The 18,785-nt window shown below is 55.6% G+C and overlaps 1 protein-coding gene across 4 annotated transcripts in view; it reads right to left on the bottom strand.

The window, feature by feature from the left end:
* The window catches only part of ARNT2 (aryl hydrocarbon receptor nuclear translocator 2), a 172,190-nt gene that overhangs the window by 120,960 nt on the left and 32,445 nt on the right, over positions 1–18,785 (bottom strand). The window contains exon 1 of one of the 4 annotated variants that reach the window (XM_012752035.2): positions 5,860–6,557. The exons of 2 other annotated variants lie outside the window; for them this stretch is intronic. The gene's annotated coding sequence lies outside the window, so the exon portion shown is untranslated. Of the gene's footprint in view, positions 1–4,293; positions 4,952–5,859; positions 6,558–18,785 lie in introns of those variants that run through there. One more of the 4 variants, XM_012752044.3, reaches the window with a different exon arrangement.

The following is an 18,785-nucleotide window of genomic DNA, read 5'->3' as shown; positions in this document are numbered from 1 at the left end:
ATGTCCACAAAACTTTGGGAATGATTACAGTTTTGAGTTTTTAAAACCCATGTTCACATTGAAAAGTATTCCAGGAAAAAAAAAAATCCCTTTCTTAAAGCAATTCTCGCCCCATTAGACAACGACCGTACACGGGGTTTGTGACAGCTAAACAGTATTAAGGGTGGCGACCCACCCACCTTAGCATCAGCCCGATTCTGATAAGGATTTCCTAGTTTTTTCTGAAATAGAGGCTGAAACACATCAAGTCCAAACACTCAAGGGCAGAACTGCTGTTAAAGCAAACACAAGCAAAAAGGAAAGTCACCGCTTCATAGAACAGGTACCACGAAACATCAGTCCTTTAATTCTCCGAGAAAAATGGTGCCATGCTCAAACAAGGCAGGAAAAAGCTGCCCATGAATCCTCTTTCTTGGAGATGCCAAGATCCATTAAAAAGTACTGAGAAGTCCTACCTACGGAAAGCAGTATGTTTAACTTCGATTAACCCAGCATATCATAAACATCTCTATATCTCGAAACTTTTGAAATGCATTGCCTGTCCAGCTAACGTTCCATGCAGCAGTAGTTACATTCTTTTTTTTTTTGAGACAGAGTCTCACTCTGTTGCCCAGGCTAGAGCGAGTGCCATGGCATCAGCCTAGCTCACAGCAACCTCAAACTCCTGGGCTCAAGCGATCCTCCTGCCTCAGCCTCCCGAGTAGCTGGGACTACAGGCATGCGCCACCATGCCTGGCTAATTTTTTCTATATATATTTTTAGTTGTCCAGCTAATTTCTTTCTATTTGTATTTTTAGTAGAGACGGGGTCTTGCTCTTGCTCAGGCTGGTTTCGAACTCCTGACCTCGAGCGATTCTCCCGCCTCGGCCTCCCAGAGTGCTGGGATTACAGGCCATTGTTCCTGGCCTAGTTTCAGTATTTTAAAGCCAACTTCCTCACTCCCATCTCTGGGTTAAGGACATCTCAGGCCGGCGGAGATCTTAGCTGGCATCAGCAAACCTAGAAAGGCCAATCTCTCCCCTGTTCCAATTACCCTAAATTTTATCCTGGGAAAAGAAAAATGCCAATAGGTTTGTTACACACTTACGGAAAGCAAAGCTCCCCAAACCCCAGCAGGGGGGCACAGGAGGAGGAGCACGGTGAATCCAGCCCTGTCTTCAGACAGAGGAGGGGGCGAAACAAAGAGATGGGGTGACCTGCACCAGCCCACAGCTGGCCTTTGTCACGTCTCATTTCACGTCCCGTTTCTCTGTCATGCCGTATTTCACTGGCCATGACTTCCAGAACTATACTCAGTCACAGCGGCCAGAACTATACTCAGTCACAGCGGCCATAAAGACTCCGGGGCTTTGCAGTCACGATACCTGGCTTAGAATCAAGACTCTAACGCTTCCTAGCTCTAGGGGTGACTGAGCTACTCTGGGTCAAAATCAATGACATATTCCTAAAATATACCTCGAAGGATCATTTCAAAAATAAAGGACGATGTCTGTGAAGAGCCTAGCACGGTGCCCGGGAAAAGTGAGCATGGGGGGGGGGGGGGGTTGCACGATAGATAGCGTTACCATGGTTACGCTGACTCTGAGCAAACCTGCTTCGCCTCAAATTTCACGGTCAGGAGCGGCTGGCTCAAGACAAACGTCCTCCGCGATGTCGAGGATCCTGCTCCTGAGCCGACTTTTTAAAGTTTATCTGAGAAACTATGTCTCGCTGCATCAAATCCATTTTGGTAACTAAGTCAGTGTCTGGGATGATACCTAAGCCACGTGTAATAAGGTGCAATCGACCAGGCTAAAGTGCACTTTAAAAGTCAAACATTGTCTCTAATGTAGACGTTTAAGAGCCACCCTTAATAAATACAAACAAAAGCAAAAAAAAAAAAAAAAAAAAAAAACAATACCCAGGTCTCTCCCCTCTGTAATTGGAGCCTATATCCACCGACGCGATCAGCCTTCCTTGGAGAAGTGACTTCCTGCTTCTCAGATCTGGCGACTTGTCCCCGTGGCTCGAGCCCAAGCGAGCCAAGCTCCAGGGTGTCCACCCAGGGAGGCGGCTGAGGGGTCCCCGGCCAGGTTGGAGGGGGGATCCCACCCCCAGGGCCGGGAATCCCACGCTGCAGAGAAGGCTAAACCTCTACAGCAGGGCTCCTCAAACTTTTTAAACAGGGGCCAGTTCACTGTCCCTCAGACCGTTGGAGGGCCAGACTATAGTTTAAGAAAAACTATGAACAAATTCCTATGCACACCGCATATATCTTATTTTGAAGTAAAAAAAACAAACGGGCAAAAACGCCCGCATGTGGCCCGTGGGCTGTAGTTTGAGGACACCGGCTATAGATGCAGACCAGCCAGGTAGCGTGTTGCTGATGTGCTCTGGGGCTTCTAGATTTCGCTCTGAAATGAAGAATAGCAGAGGCTGACGCCTGCAGTGTACAGAGTGGAAATCTCTCCCCGGATACCTACGGGTGACCACGTGGCCACGTGCCAGCGTGTGTTCAACTAAACACACACCTGTAGACGCTAACGGGACTTACGACCATTTCTTACCATAAGGAATTAAGTCACGTCTGTGATTTTGTTTTCTGTCCTAGCTCCCTGCAGTCCAAGAAAGGTGACAATGGCTGCCGGTTCCGAGACACCCCACTGCTAGCCTGATCCCTGGTCCTGCTGCCGCAGGGATGAAGGGCCTGAGACGGGTCCCTGACTGGGCCACCCGCACGGCCTCCCCCAGAGTCCTGCCGCCAACAGCGGGGGTCCAGCCCAGGGAGGAGGTGCAGCCAGGTGAATCGGAGCTAGGGCCTCCCCTCCGCCTGCCCGGCCTCCCCTCCGCCTGCCCGGCCTCCCCTCCGCCTGCCCGGCCTCCCCTCCACCTGCCCGGCCTCCCCTCCACCTGCCCGGCCTCCCCTCCACCTGTCTGACCTCCCCCTTCGTCCCGTCTCCACCCTTCTGCCCCCAGGGCTTCCCCCACACACTCACATGCACACACACACACACACACGCACAGACACGCACACACTCGCACGCATACACACACATAAACACGCACACACACAGCCCACCCTGGACCCGACAGGCGCACCCTGCCTTACTGACCACCTGCCCCACCTCGCTGAGCGTGTCCCCTGCGCGGCCGGTGAGCACCTACGCCCGTCAGCCCGGCCCACACGCACCCTGGGCGTAGGCTCGGGCCAGCGCGGGAGCCGGAAACCCTGAACGGGCCGCCGTCCCCTCGCCCCCAGCCCCACCACAGCCCTCGCCAGCCCGGCCAGCGGCACCTCCAAGAGGAGGGAGCATGGGACCCTCGCCTCGGTTTCCCATGTGGCACCGGGTTCACCACGCGTGGAAAGGACAGTGTCTGGCACAGCATGGAAACATGGAAACACGGCGTGTTCTGCGACAACACTGGTATTTGGTATCAAACTCGGAGCAACCCTAAAAGCAGACGTGGGGCTTTCCCCGGCCCGAGGAGCTGCCCGGCCTGCGGCAACGCGGCCTGCTGCCCCCGTGGAGCAGGACCTTGCGGAACGGCCTCCCCACGCGGCCTCCACACCGCCTAGCCTCACATCCACCTTCTCCCATCGGACTCTGTCCCCGTCACCCCCAGACAGCTGCCGTCCTCACAGGGACCACAGCCGCCCCCCGCCATGGCCGTCCCCGGGGCGTGGCTCCCTGCCCCTCCTGAGCAGTCGCGCCTGCGCCCAGCCCCACGCTCCTGCCTCCTGCCCACACGCCCTCCTCCCAGGCCGCTGCCTCTCCCAGACCTCTGGGCGCCCTGGACAGCCCCTTCCCTGCATCGGTGTGTCCCCCTGGGTGACCTCGCCCAGGCCCCAGCAGCAAGGCCACCTCCATGCTGTGCGTCTCAGACCCACCCCACGCCCTGCCGTGCCCGCCCCAGCGCCCCCAGTCTCCTGCCTCGGGCCCGTTCTGTCCATTCCCCACCCGGAAGCCACTCCGGACAAGGCCGGCTGCTGCTCCCATCCCCTGATGGCTTCTCCTTGCTCTCGGCACAAACAGGAGTGCCCTGCCACGGTCAGCCCATTCCTGGGTGGTCGGGCCGCTGCCCACCTCCCCACCCACCTCACTGGCCCCACTCGTCCCTGGAGCACGATACATCCCCTCCCACCGCAGGGCCTTTGCACCTGCTGTGTCCTGTGTCGAGAAACCTTCCTCCCTAGTTGTCTCCCCACGGTCATCCAGGTGCCGCTCAAACACGGCGTCTCCAGGAGGCCCGTGTCCGACCAAGCCCTGCCCGGCCCAGGCTGGCTCTGGTCCCGGCGATTCCTTCCTGCTGTACCTGCACTTCTCCTGCCAGTGGGCGGAGGTGACCGCAGCCCAGGTGGGAGACCGCGGGGCCTGAGTCACGGAGCCGCAAGGAGGGTGCTCAGGAGGAGAGAGATGATGTCACTGCCTCAAAATAGTGTGCCGGCGTCAGAACCCAAAACGGGAGCGTGCTGAAAACCCCGGTCTCCTGAGCCTCCCACACTGCATGGGCAGAGCGTTGCTAGACACGGGAGAGAAACACGGCTGGGTCACTTTGCACTCACAGCTGCCATGTCACACGCACTCGGTCCACGGGGACCTCTGCGGGGAGGTGGGGGCAGGAGCGCCTTCCCCGTTGCATTCACTCAGAGGGCCACGCACGCCCCGGGAGCCCGGTTCCCGTTCTGGCTGCGGCACTATCTGACTCGGTTTCCCCATCTGTCCTCCGACCAAGAAATGGAGTCGACCGGGACATCCCTCCCTTTAGCAGAGGCTGTTGCCTCCATCGCAAGCAGCGTTTGCAAAGCTCTCACTCTGAGCCGGGGGCCGTGCTAGAAGCTGAGCGATGGTCAGAGCTGAGGGGCCGCCCCCACCCCAGGTGAAGTGAGTTCGGTCTGGAGCGTGGACAGACGCGGGGCCCGGTACGCTCATGCAGACAGCTGCGTGCCGTGGGGACGCCGGGAAGGCCGGGGAGGGCTTCCCGCAGGACAGCCCCCTGTGCTAGCCTGGCCACGCAAGGGGAGCACGGAGCTCCGTGTGTGCAGGGTGCCCCGCCCCGCCTGCCTGCCTCGGATTGCGCCGGAACTCCCGAGCGGGCCCCCTCAGCCCCCCGAGGGGTACCCCCGCACTCCGGTCACCGAGCCTCCTGGCCTCTCGTCCCAGCTGCGACTCCCTCTGGGCCCAGAGTCCTCATCCCGCCTCGAACGCAGCCCTCCTGTCTAGCTCTCTGCTCCGGGGCCCTGCCCACGGCCGACGGCAGGCGCACAGACAGACAGAAACATCCGCACCCGCGGCAGCCCGACACCCCCCGGGAACGGTCCCTGTCTCCCGGGGGAGACGCCTGCCCCCTCCTAGACAAAGTTGCCGTGGGGGTCCAAGCTCCTGCTAAAGTCAGAGCAAGCGGAAAGGTTTTGCAGGTGTCGCCGCTGCGCAGAAAGCAGACACATCCGGCTGAGACGCGGCGTCTGCCGGCTGACCGCCCCGCACCGCGGACCAGGCATGTGGTGCCGAGTCCCCGCACCGCGGTGTGGGCGGCCAGAACCCGGGGGGACGGGAAACGTGAGGGCGCTGCGGAGAAGAGGAACGGGAGGAGACGACAAGGGACGTTTGTTCTCCCCGCTATTTCACTCCAGTCCAAGTGAGAAAAATATCCTCCCATCTTCGCATTGGGAAAAAAAAAAAAAAAATGAATGACATGCAAACTTCCACCATACGACAATACGCGCTATTTTCATGATCTTTCGAATCAGCGGAAAACCTGAAGCCTCCCCCTTTTGCGGAGGGAGGGGGAGGGGAGGCAGCCGAGCAAAGGAAACCGCTCTCCCCGATCCTCATTGCTCCCAGAACAGCCCTCTTCCCACATCAAACACCTCAGCCCTACCTTTTCCGAGAGGGATTAAACAAGGATCTGTCTTCCCGCGGCCAGCACCTTCTTGGGAGAATCTGTTATCCGTGTAGAAGAAATGTCAGAAACCTCTGGGAGGAAACGGGCTGCATTTGTATTCTGCTCAGAAAATGTCATCACAGATCTGTTTACCTTAACTGTGGACCATGATTCAGCCGTGACAACTGTCTTGCATACTGATCAATTTATTTGCAGCAGAATTTCCAGCATTAACTGCTTAGGCTCTGAAAAATCGGTTCCCTTGGGTTTCTTGTGCAACTGTAGCAAACACACACTTGAAATGTCTCGATTGTCCCCAAAACGTTTCAGCCGCAGACCGTACGTAGGAGATTTTTCTTGAAGTGCAAGCAAAGGGGGTGCCCCTCCGTCTGGGTGGGAGACAGGGCGCACGACCCCCAGAGGCCTCTGTGGGGTGGGGTTTTTGCAGCACAACGCACAGAAAAATCACCAGGCTGGAAGCGAGGGGCTCTGCTGCAGGTCTTTGCTAGGTTTAAGCAGCTGTGTGGCCCTCTGTAAGACGTCCTTGTCCGACAGGTAGGGGGACAGAGGGTGGCCGCTGCACCCGGGACAGCACCTCCCACCTGGACACCACGCCCGCCGTCAGCCCGAACCACGCCTGGCTGCAGGGGGGTTTGGCCTTGCGGACAGCCCCACCTCCACTACCATCACCGGCGCACACAGGGCTCCGGTCCCCGCCCCAGCCGGCCCTGTCTGTGCCCAGGGAACAGGGACACTGGGCCACGGCCCACGGCAGCGTCACTTCCCACGGCCCCCCGGTGTCCGTGCCCCCTGACCCCAGCTCCCTTCCCCACCCTGCCGGCTGAAGTCCCAGCATCTCTGTGCTGGGTTTTATGAAAGGCAAAAAAACAAACGCAGGCCCAGCAAGAAGAAGGCAACTACTCATTCCAGTGGAAGAAAGGCAGGGCGGTCCCCGTCGGGTTCTGACTCTGGGGCCAGATGACAACAGGTGCACGCCACGCTCAGCCTGCGCCATCCACGAGAGACCACGAACCGCAGTGGGACAGACCCCCATGGCCGGTCTCATGGCTGCGTGAAACCTAACGGCCACCGGCGCTCAGAAAGCAGAAGCTGTCACCAGAGGCACGGAGGACAGGCCAGGACATCGGGGCCGGGAAGCCTGTGTCTCTCAGGCAGAGGAGGTGCCCCAGGCAAAACCCAGGCAGTGGCCTCCGGGGCTGAGCGTGGGAATGGCGGGAGGAGGCGCCAGCCGTGGGCTGCGGTGGGCAGCGGGCAGGGGCTCCGCGCCGGGCCATGGGGGGAGGGCGTAGGGTTCTAATGCTGCGCCGAGAAGAACCTGCAAGTGAGACAAAACCGGTCACTGAAGGGGAGCCGTGTGGCGGAAGGGGAGACGAAACCGCCTCCCGCGTCTGCATGACAAGGGAAGAGGCCAGTTCCCGGCAACGGCCAAGGCCTCATCCCGACGGTTAAGGACAGGAAGGATGGGCCGGGCACGGTGGCTCACCCCTGTGATCCCAGCACTCTGGGAGGCCGAGGGGGGCAGATAACTCGAGGTCAGGAGTTCGAAACCAGCCTGAGCAAGAGTGAGACCCCGTCTCTACTAAAAATAGAAATTAATTGGCCAACTAAAAATATATAGAAAAAATCAGCCGGGCATGGTGGCGCATGCCTGTAGTCCCAGCTACTCGGGAGGCTGAGGCAGCAGGATTGCTTGAGCCCAGGAGTTTGAGGTTGCTGTGAGCGAGGCTGACGCCACGGCACTCACTCTAGCCTGGGCGACAGAGTGAGACTCTGTCTCAAATTAAAAAGAAAGAAAAAAGGACAGGAAGAATGAAAGGAAAGTGAATGACGAGGCGCGTGTCGACGTCCGAGGGCAGCGTTACGCTGGACAGGACCCAAGGAACGGACACATCTGACGTAAGGAGAACGAGCCAATAAACTATGGAATATCCACAAATCTCCCAGCCGCCAGCGTCCCGATTTCCAAGACGATGTTGCAGGGAAACGCCAAGAGTGAGTTAACGGAGCCGACACAGAACCACACGGGAAAACCATTTGTCAGGGACCCACCGGAGTCGCGCCCAGAGGTGCTGTCTGCCCGGCACCTGCCATCGGGCCGTGGCGTCTGCGTGAACACCCTGGCCCGGAAACACGCACCCAGCTCAGGTCATCCCTGGCACCGTGACCTTGTGCGCGGTCAGCGACCACACGGCACGCGTGTCACCGTCATCTCTGCGTCTGCAGAATCACCACCACATCCGTGTTGCAAGCCAGGCAGCCTGACGTTCACTGTCAGGTGTAGACACGCATTCTACACGTGCTGGGCCGAACCTCTGCTCGCATGCATGCGTCGTTCTCCCAGTCGGGTGGTTTATAAACATGAATTCACTGTTGTAAGAATTACATGTGCAAAAATCCACACGGCAAAAGCTATTAATTCTATGTGCAAAGTCAATTATTAAGAACCTTTATCGAACAGTTAACTGCCGAAGCAAATGGGGAGATAGCACAAACAGTGAGAGAGGACAGGTAAGCTTGCCACCTTTCCCAAGTCTGCCACCCCTTCCTGAGCAGACGTGCGCAGAGCCATAAATAACAACGCAAGGCAGAATAAAAGAGATTATCAGCGTTTATGTCCTATACTCTGTTTCACATGCCCGGTTTCATGTCTTTGTGGAATTGTTTGGCGTAACTGGCCCTCACAACAAAAGAGTCCTTTAGGCTTTAAAAAAATTTTTTTTTGGTCTAGACCGTGCTTCTTTCACATAAAAAGTCTTATTTAGAAGCTTTCACATCGTTTTACAAGGATGAACCAGTAGCCGACGTTGTCGACTGTACTGCCTCAGAAATGCACAAGGGCAGAACCTCCAAAGCCAGCGTAGACGTGACGAAGAAAACCAACACGCGGCGTTTCTCCACCAACACCCCCCCCACACACACACGCACACGTGCACACGCACACAGGCGCACACGCACATGCGTGCAGCCTCCCGGATCGCGGCCTGGAGTACGCAGAGAAACCCGGCAGTGGACAGGCAGCGCCCGGATACGCCTGCTCCCGACCCGGGTGGCTCACTCACTCGACAACATGACCACCGCTAACACATGGTAATAAAACAGCAAAAATACCCATTTTTGTTAACATGTCAGACATTTGTGCTACGATGGCAATACTCAGCTTGGCCCCCATCACGGCCGACGCAGACTTTGCTGCCTGGCCACGCAGCATCCACCAAACCTAACCGACGCACGGCTGCTCGGATACACGGACACACACAGACTGCGTGTTTGCACATGCGTGTGCGTGTCGGGGCACATGTGATTTTTATTTTCCATCATCTCTGGTCCCATGGGGACGGGACGGGCGCTGGTGGCAGAGAAGGGGCAGGGCCAGAAGCCGGAGTGTCCGGTGAGCCCCAGGAGGCGCAGGCCCTGCGCAGGCTAGCTGACGCTCCGGCAAGCGTGGAAGGGCGTCACCCCCGGCCCCAGGCGTGGCTGTGCCGGTGCTTTCTGACGAGAGCACAGTGAACGTGCACGGACGGCGATCGAAACCAGGGGTCCTCAGACTTTTTAAACAGGGGGCCAGTTAACTGTTCCCCAGACCGTTGGAGGGTGGGTCGCACGTTCCACACGTGCGCACCGTGGGCCCGGGACGAGTCGGCCCTAAGCAGGACAGGCAGCGGCGGCAAACACACCCGGCGGGCCGGATAAGTGTGCTAGGCGGGTGGCATGTGGCCCGCAGGCCGTAGTTTGGGGACGCCTGATCTAAATGATCTAAATGCTCAAGAAAGAATTAAAAAGGCGGCGAGGAGAGCAGACGAGAGGGGAGGAGACTCGAGAGACGGGATGTCGGAAGGTTGGCTGTTCCAGGAAATGGTGCCAGCAGCTCGGGAGCCGGGCAGGGTGACAGTGGCCTGAGGAGCGAGTGGCTCCTGCAGTTGCGTGTGGCTCCCCCCGCCCCCCACATGTCAGTGCGGGCGGTGGGGGGGAGGGAAGAGGAGGGCAGGGAAGGCCCGCCTGACTCCACGGCACGGCGCAGACAGGAGAGATGGAGCCCCCAGGGTCAGGGACGGGGCAGGAGCTGCGAGAGGGGTGACGTGGGAGGTCAGCACGGAGCTCTGCGAGTGGTAACGCTGGGAAGGCTCTGGAAAGTTCCAGAGTCGGCGGGGAGCAGGCGGACTCTCAGCGAACACGGCCCCACCAGCCACAGACGGGGTGGGCCAGCCCCGTGCCCAGGCTCCCGCACGATGTGGTCCCATCAGTTATCACCCCAGAAAGCACACCTGTGAAGGACAGGGGGACGGACACTGAGCAGGTGTCAGAAGCCCGGCACAGGTGGGGACACGCGTCCTTCTCCACGGGGACAGATTTCGGTCCGGCTTTCCCGGTGCCGGGACCCATGGGAATCATGACGCAAACGCGGCAACACCAGGACCCGGGTGGACAATGACCTGGGGACGTGGTGACGGGGATCTCACTGCCCCACTCAGAGTCCCAGACCACGGGGGACCTCGGCCCCGCACGTTTCTCCCAAACCTGAGATCCCTGGGGCGTGGTGGGGACGCTCGGTGGACGTGACGGGGCCACACCATGTGGCCACGGTCCACCACGGTCCACCCTGCTGAGTGGCCCCTCTGCTCCCCCAGCCCAGCTGGGCCCCCCGGGGCGGGAAGTGGCGTCTGTTCCTTGCTCTCCTGGGAGTGCCACAGCCTTCAGCCATGGCCACGCCTGCCTGCTGCTCTGTTTGAGACTAAGGGCCCCCGTGGAGTGGGATCACCCCGCTGGCCAGCACCCTGAGACACGGCAAGGACAGAGCCCCAGCCCGTGGCAAGCTGGGACCTCACCTGACCAGGCTGACGAAGCGTCAGTCCCAGATCAAGGTCCCAGCCAGGTGTGTTCAGGGAAAGGTGGGGGGAGGCGCTGTGCAGTGACAGGAGCTATGGGGGGGGAGGAGGGAGGTGAGGGCAGGGGAGACTTGGGGTGCAGTGAGCGGAGGCTTACTGTGCACCTACCGATGCTGGGACATCCCGGCCACCCAGAACTCACGTTTCACGTGAGTGGAAGAACAAGGACGTGGGTGGATGAATTTTACTTCGAGTGTGGGCGCTGCTCCCCCCCCCCCCCCCGCAGAGGCACATTCAGGGGAGCCACAGCCAAGGGGCCAGGGGTGGCTCCAAGGCCGTCTCTGCAGCCCAGTCCTGACCCGGATGGCCCCGGAGAGCGGACCTATCACACTCCCACAGAGGCGGGGGAGGGGGACAGGCATGGCACCAATAGCACGTGGGGTTCAGAGGCCCGTGCTGTGCACGGGAGGTGGCTGTGTCGGGACGGAGGCACCTGGTACCCGGGAAGGTCTGGGATGGAGAGGGCTGGCGTGGGATGAGAGCAAGCCAGTTCCAAGGACCGACAGCCTCTGATTGGCGGCACCAGGTCTAGCTGCTTCCGAAGCAGGTGCTGATGGGATACGGGCTCTTCTCAAGGTGGGGGGGGGGGTGAAGGGGGAGCTACTATGCCCTGAACCCTGCAGCTCAAGGGTTCTGGAAGAGGGAGAATGAAAATAAAGGAAACGGGGCCGGGTGCGGTGGCTCACACCTGTCATCCTAGCACTCTGGGAGGCCGAGGCTAGAGGATCGTTTGAGCTCAGGAATTTGAGACCAGCCTGAGCAATAGTGAGACCCTATCCCTACTAAAAATAGAAAGAAATTAATTGGACAACTAAAAATATATAAAAACAATTAGCCAGGCATGGTGGCACATGCCTGTAGTCCCAGCTACTCGGGAGGCTGAGGCAGGAGGATCCCTTGATCCCAGGAGTGTGAGGTTGCTGTGAGCGAGGCTGACGCCATGGCAGCACTCTAGCCTAGACAACAGAGTGAGACTCTGTCTCTAAATGAATGAATGAATTAATTAATTAATAAAGGCGACGGTGTTCTGGGCTGCCAGCCCCTTCCACCGGAGGGAGAGAGAACCGCAGGCAGAGCTGGGGCCCGGGGGCAGCGGCGAGGTCCCGGCTGAACGGAGGCCACAGGAGGCCGGGGGCCGGGGGCCGGCGGGCCGGCGGCAGTGCTGCTGCCCTGCAGAAGCCAAGGGAAGGGGCTCCCTGGAGACTGGGCTGCAGCCAGTGGACAGCTGTCCAGGTGACCATGAGCAGGAGCAGGACGAGCAGACCCCAGCGGTCCCAGAGGCCCACCCAGGGGTGAGAATCCAGGTCCTGCCTCTCAGGAGCAGGACTTGGAGAAAATAAAGGGAAGGTGGCCTTGGGCAGCTCCATTGTCCACCCCCCACACACACCCCGCACCCAGGACGTCAGGAAAGTCACGGAAACCCTCCGTGAAGGTGACACTCCTCACCTCTCTTTCCCCAAGCTCCTGGCTCCATCCCTCCCTCCAGTCCCCACTGGCCCTCTCGCCCTGGGTCCCCCTCGGCTCTCCCTGCCCATCCTCCCTCCTGCACCCACCTGCTACCTTTCTCACGCCTCGCGCCAGCCCTCGCCTTCTGCTCCCCCCGCTCTGCCCCTGTGGACGCTCTGAGTCCTGCCGGCGCTCTGCGTCCCCCGACAGAAGGCCCAGGACAGGGGCAGGCGCTCACACTGTCCCCGAACCCCCCGTGCCAGGCCCTTTCCCTGGTTTGTCCCCTGGACTTGCTTCTGGCTCAGCCTGTGAGCGAGGATCAGTGTCAGCGAGGTGGAGCCGCTGAGAAGGGCACACGGTGAAGGCCACCCCGTGACCCCCAAACCCACGATGCCCAGACACCCAGTGTCACGCCGCAGCCCGGAGAAAGGGCAGGAAACCCTGTGACGCCACCCTGTGACGGCACGTCGTCCTTCAAATATAATTCTATAAAGCGCCTTTCCTAAGAAGGAAGGGAAATGTGAGTACGCCCGCTGTTTACACAACAAATTAAGGGAATCACACACCCTCCCACAGATACAAAATCCCCTCTAGGAAGTTTTATGAAACAAAGCGGTTTCCTCGTTGAATATATTCCTTGATGAATACATTCATCCATCACTCAAAAAAAAAATCTGTGTTAAATTTTAAACAGCGAATTACTCCACAAATATGAGACATGCAAAATGGTAGGAATGTTTGCACGCAAGGCATTAAAAGCCATTTTCCTTCCAAAGCGGTTAAGGTGTTGTTTTCGCGCTATCTGGTACTGCAGACCCGAAGGGGGTCTGCCCCCCAGGGCCCCGTGCCTGCCTGGGACCCCAGGACTTGCAGGCAGGGGGGCCGAGCTGCTGGAGAAGAGGCTGTGGGAGTTCCCGGGGGCACAGGGGGCTCGAGCCGTGACCCCGAGACTCCCCCCACGCCGGTCACGGGTGCAGCCACGGGCTCACAGGGCTCACGGGATCGTCGTCACGTCATGACAGCAGAAGGCCCCCCCCTCGGCCTGGCCCATCCGAGCCCCAGGCCAGCAACCCTCTTCTGCAAAGAGCAGAGAGCACATATTTCGGGCTTTGAAGGCCCTGAGGTCTCTGTGGCGGCCGCTCACCTGCACGGTTAGGGAGAAAAGCAGCCGCAGACGGCACACCAACGAGCGGGCGTGGCTGCGTCTCAACGTATGAACACTGAGGTTAGAATTTCAGATAGTTTTCACGGGTCATGGTATATGCTTTTAGTGTTTTTCTTTTCTTTCATCCATTTAAAAATGCAAAAATTATTCTTCGCTGCAACCCTGGAGGAAGCCTTGCCGTTCCCGGGAAAGGCGGAGAAGAGGTTCCGGAGGGACGCAGGTGGCCGGGAGGCGGCCTTGGGAAAGGCCGCGGTGGGGGGGGGGGGGGTGGGGGGGGCCAGTGAGCTTGCCGTAACGGGGCGCAGCAGGAGTGGGGTCACAGATGTCCTGCACACCACTGCCGCGGCCCGGCAAATGCCTGCACGGAGAGAGCCCGGCCCTCTGCTGGGGTCCTCAGACTTTTTAAACAGGGGGCCGGTTCACCGTCCCCCAGACCGCTGGAGGGCCGTTGGAGAGAGCGGGCACATTCCACACATGCGCAATGTGGGCCCGGGGCGAGTCGGCTGCTAAGCAGGACAGGCAGCCGCGGCAAAAACACCCGGGGGGGGGGGGCGCAGGTGGCCTGCAGGCTGCAGTTTGAGGACGCCTGGCCTGGAAGAACGTGCAGAGAGCAGGGGGTGGGGGCTGCTGTTCCCAAGGCCCACGCACGATTCCTCGCCGGGCACGCACCTCCGGGACGGGGCGCTCGGAGCAGGGGCAGGCTGCAAACTGGGGATCCCCCAGCTCCTCTGCCTCTCGGGGTTGATGACTTGCTAGAACAGTCCTCAGAACTCGGGCAGGGACTGTGCTTACCATGACCAGTCAGTCATAAAGGACACCCACCCCTTGGGAACAGCCCCATGGAGGCAGGCGAGCTCCTGGGGTGGGTTGGGTGGGGCGTCCATGGCCCCCACCTTCCCAGGGCCCCCACGTGTTCCCCAACCAGGAAGCTCCCCAAACCCCGGCATTTAGGGGTTTTGTGCGGGTTGCACAATACAGCCGTGATTGATTAAACCACTGGTTTTTGGCAATTGACTCAATCTCCAGCCCCGTTCCCCTCCCCCGGTCAGTGGGTGGGGCTGACAGTCCCCACTCTCCAACCCTTCCTTGGCCTTTCTAGGGACCAGCCCCTAGCAACTTGGGGGCCCCAGCCACCAGTCGGCTCATCAGCATTAAAAAGACACTCATAGCCCAGCAGGGTGGCTCACTCCTGTAATCCTAGCACTCTGGGAGGCAAAGGCAGGAGGATCGCTCGCTCTTGAGGTCAGGAGTTTAAGATCACCCTGAGTAAGAGCGAGACCCCATCTCTACTGAAAATAGAAACAAATTAATTGGACAACTAAAAATATATAGAAAAAATTAGCCAGGCATGGTGGCGCATGCCTGTAGTCCCAGCTACTCGGGAGGCTGAGGCAGGAGGATTGCTTGAGTCCAGGAGTCTGAGGTTGCTGTGAGCCAGGCTGACGCCATGGCACTCACTCTAGCCCGGGCCACAGAGTGAGACTCTGTCTCAAAAAAGTAAACAAAAAAAGACACTCATCACTCCAGAGAGTCCAGGGTTTTTAGGAGCTGTTTGTTAGGAAACATGAAGACCAAATACATATTTTTTATCATCACAGTCTGCAACTTCACCAAGCATTCGGCCATACCATTCCTTAGTTTGGAAAATCTGCATTGGTCAAGTTATTTTCTGCTGACTTCTATTCGAAAAGGCAGACCTGGAATACAGAAAGGATATGCTAAGAAGAAAGAACCTTCCAGTGGTATACGTTGTATCAGACAGACCCTACATCTTTCCCAATCCACTTCCCGGCAGAAGTATGTATCCAATGTTAAGGATTCAGTTAAATACTTATTATTCAGTTAAATAACTTATTTTTGGCTATTTCTAGATCCAGGAGAACAGATGTGGATATGAACAGACGACAGAAGCAAAGCTGGGAATTGCATGTTAAGGGAATACTGTTTGTTTTTAACAGTAGTGGTTCTCTGCTTTCTTCAGAATCCTCTTCCTCTCTCTTTCAGAAGAGAGCAGAATTCACTCCTAATTAAATTGAAAATTCTGCTTCAAAAAAACACATGTGTTGGGGACCAAGCTCAGAGTCTCATTTCTAGCAGCTCTTCCGGTGTGACCTTGGCCTTCTGTCAGATGCAGTTCCTACACTGATCAGTTTAGGACACTTCAGTGAATGGCAGATTCAAGCAAAATGAGGTCATTCCCGCACAGTACCGTGGAAGGTTTAGCATGAAACTGCGGGTAAGAACACAGGCCAGAAGAGCTGAGCCCACATCCAGATTCCTCACTTGCTCGCCCGTTAAACAGTCAGACTCCTTTCCATCTGTAAATTATGCATCACATATATTCATGCCTCATGAGATAATGCCCAAGGCATTGTCAGTAAGGTCAGAATTGCAATGAACATACAGGTATTGATTATACTGCTCCATAATTTCCCTAGAGCCCTTCAAGTCTGCGTATAGACGTGGTCAGGGTGAATGATTCCACGGTGCTGCCTCTTTCAGGATTGGAGGAAGACGCCTGAATCTTGGCCCTCTGGCACTCACTAAATCTTCCACTCAGTCATTTAGTTTTTATTGTGCAAATGCCAGTGGTGTTCAAGGCCCTGCACTAAGCCCACAGGTACATATACTAGATAAATGGAGATGGCCCTCCACATTATCGGGACCGGTGGGTGAGTGGGTGATCTTGACAGTGAACCCTGGAAAAGACGGTGGGAGGCAGAGCTGGGGTCAAACAGGCCCGAGGAAGCAATGCTGGGTGCAGACTGCACTCCCTGAGATGACATCTCCAAGAGCCAGGAGGAACTGTCATGGAGGCAGATTCTGAAGAGTGGCAGAAAAGTTTCCAAGAGATGGGACTGTCTGAGTGTATAAAAAAGATTGCTTTGTAGACTAAAGATCGTTGTATAATCCACAACGATCCAGTGGGCTTCATCCCAGAGATGCAGGGATGGTTCAACAAATCTATAAATGTGATTCACACATAAATAGAAGGAAAAACAAACACCATATGATCCTCTTGTATTTTCCTGGACACAGCTGGAACCCATTCTACTAAGCGAAGTACCTCAAGAGTGGAAAAACAAGCACCACATGCACTCAAGCAAATTGGTATTAACAGAACAACATCTCAGTGGACATATAGGAATAACATTTACTGGGTGTCGGGCAGGTGGGAGGGGGGAGGGAGGATGGGTACATACATACATAATGAGTGAGACGTGCAACATTTGGGGGATAGTCACGTTTGAGGCACTGACTCAAGGGGGGAGGGGAGCATGGGCAATATACGTAACCTTAACACTTGTGCCCCCATAATATGCTAAAATAACAAAAAAGGCTATAGTAACCAAAACAGGATGGTATTCGTACCAGCATGGTACTGGGACAAGAACAGAGACATAGGCCAATGGAACAAAACTGAGACTCCACATATAAAACCATCCTCATATAGCCATCTGATCTTCGACAAAGCAGACAAAAACATACTATGGAGAAAAGAATCCCTACTCAATAGATGGTGTTGGGAAAACTGGATAGCCACATATACAAGACTGAAACGGCATCCACACCTCTCACCACTCAAAAAAAACTGACACACGATAGATAACAGAATTAAACCTAAGGCATGAAACCATAAGAATCCCAGAAGAAAATGTTGTGAATACTCTTATATACATCAGTCTAGTCAAAGAATTTATGAAGAAAACCCCAAAGGCAATCACAGCAACAGCAAAAAATAAATAAAAGGGACCTGATTAAATTAAAAAGCTTCTCCACAGCCAAGGAAACAATCAACAGAGTGAATAGACAACCTCCAGAATGGGAGAAAATATTTGCATGCTATATACCTGATAAAAGGCTAAGAACCAGAATCTACAAAGAACTCAAACAAATCATCAAGAAAACATCAAACAACCCATTAAAAAGTGGGCAAAAGGCATGAACAGCAGCTTTTCAAAAGAAGATACACTAATAGCCAATAACCATATGAAAAAATGTTCAACGTCTCTAATCATCAGGGAAATGCAAATCAAACCACAACGAGATATCACCTAACTCCAGTAAGAATGGCTTTTATCAAAAAGTGTCAAAACAACAGATGCTGGCATGGATGTGGAGAGATAGGAACACTAACACACTGTTGGTGGGACTGTAAACTCATTCAACCTCCATGGAAAGTAGTACACAGATACCTCAAAGAACTGAAAGTAGACCTACAATTTGATCCAGCAATCCCACTACTGGGTATTTACCTGAAGGGAAAAAAGACATTTTATAAAAAAGAATGTTTTGCGCCTGAATGTTTATAGAAGCACAATTCACAATTGCAAAGACGTGCAAACAGGCCGGGCGTGGCTCACGCCTGTAATCCTAGCACTTTGGGAGGCCAAGGCAGGCGGATTGCTCCAGGTCAGGAGTTCGAAACCAGCCTGAGCAAGAGCGAGACCTGTCTCTACTATAAATAGAAAGAAATTAATTGGCCAACTAATATATACAGGAAAAAAAAAAAAAAGACGTGCAAACACCCCAAGTGCCCATCAATACATGAGTGGATTATTAAATGTGGTGTATATATACCATGCAGTATTACTCAGCCATAAAAAAAAAAAAATGGTAAACTGGCCTGATGTGGTGGCTCACACCTGTAATCCCAGCACTCTGGGAGGCCGAGACGGGAGGATCGCTCGAGGTCAGGAGTTTGAAACCAGCCTGAGCAAGAGCAAGACCCCGTCTCTACTATAAATAGAAAGAAATTAATTGGCCAACTAATATATATAGAAAGAATTAGCCGGGCATGGTGGCGCATGCCTGTAGTCCCAGCTACTCGGGAGGCTGAGGCAGGAGGATCCCTTGAGCCTGGGAGTTTGAGGTTGCTGTGAGCGAGGCTGATGCCACGGCACTCACTCTAGCCTAGGCAACAGAGTGAGACTCTGTCTCAAAAAAAAAAAAAAAAAAAAAAAAGTATACTAACACCTTTTTTAACAACCTGGATGGAACTTGAAATCATCCTCCTACAGGAAGTATTGCAAAAATGGAAAAACAAACACCACATGTACTTACTATTAAATTGGAACTAAATGATCAACACTCACGTACACATATGGTAGTAAAATTCAACGGAAATCAGGCAGATGGGAGGGGAGAGGGAGGCATGGTTAAATGCACACCTTACAGGTACAATGCATGCTATCTGGGTGATGGACACACTTTTAACTTTGACTCAAGCTGTACAAAAGCAATTCACACACCAAAATATTTGAACCCCTGTGATATTCTGATATTTAAAAAAAACAACAAAAGAACTGTATGTCTCTAAGAGTATAGAAAGCAAAGCCTAGGTAAGCATCAGGCTACGGCTTTATCATAAGGATTCCCTGTGTGACTACAGGGATAAAATAAATGCC

Source organism: Microcebus murinus, chromosome 7, assembly GCF_040939455.1.
Source record: "Microcebus murinus isolate Inina chromosome 7, M.murinus_Inina_mat1.0, whole genome shotgun sequence".
Classification (NCBI taxonomy): Eukaryota; Metazoa; Chordata; class Mammalia; order Primates; family Cheirogaleidae; genus Microcebus; species Microcebus murinus.
This window is presented reverse-complemented; position numbering and strand designations above follow the sequence as displayed.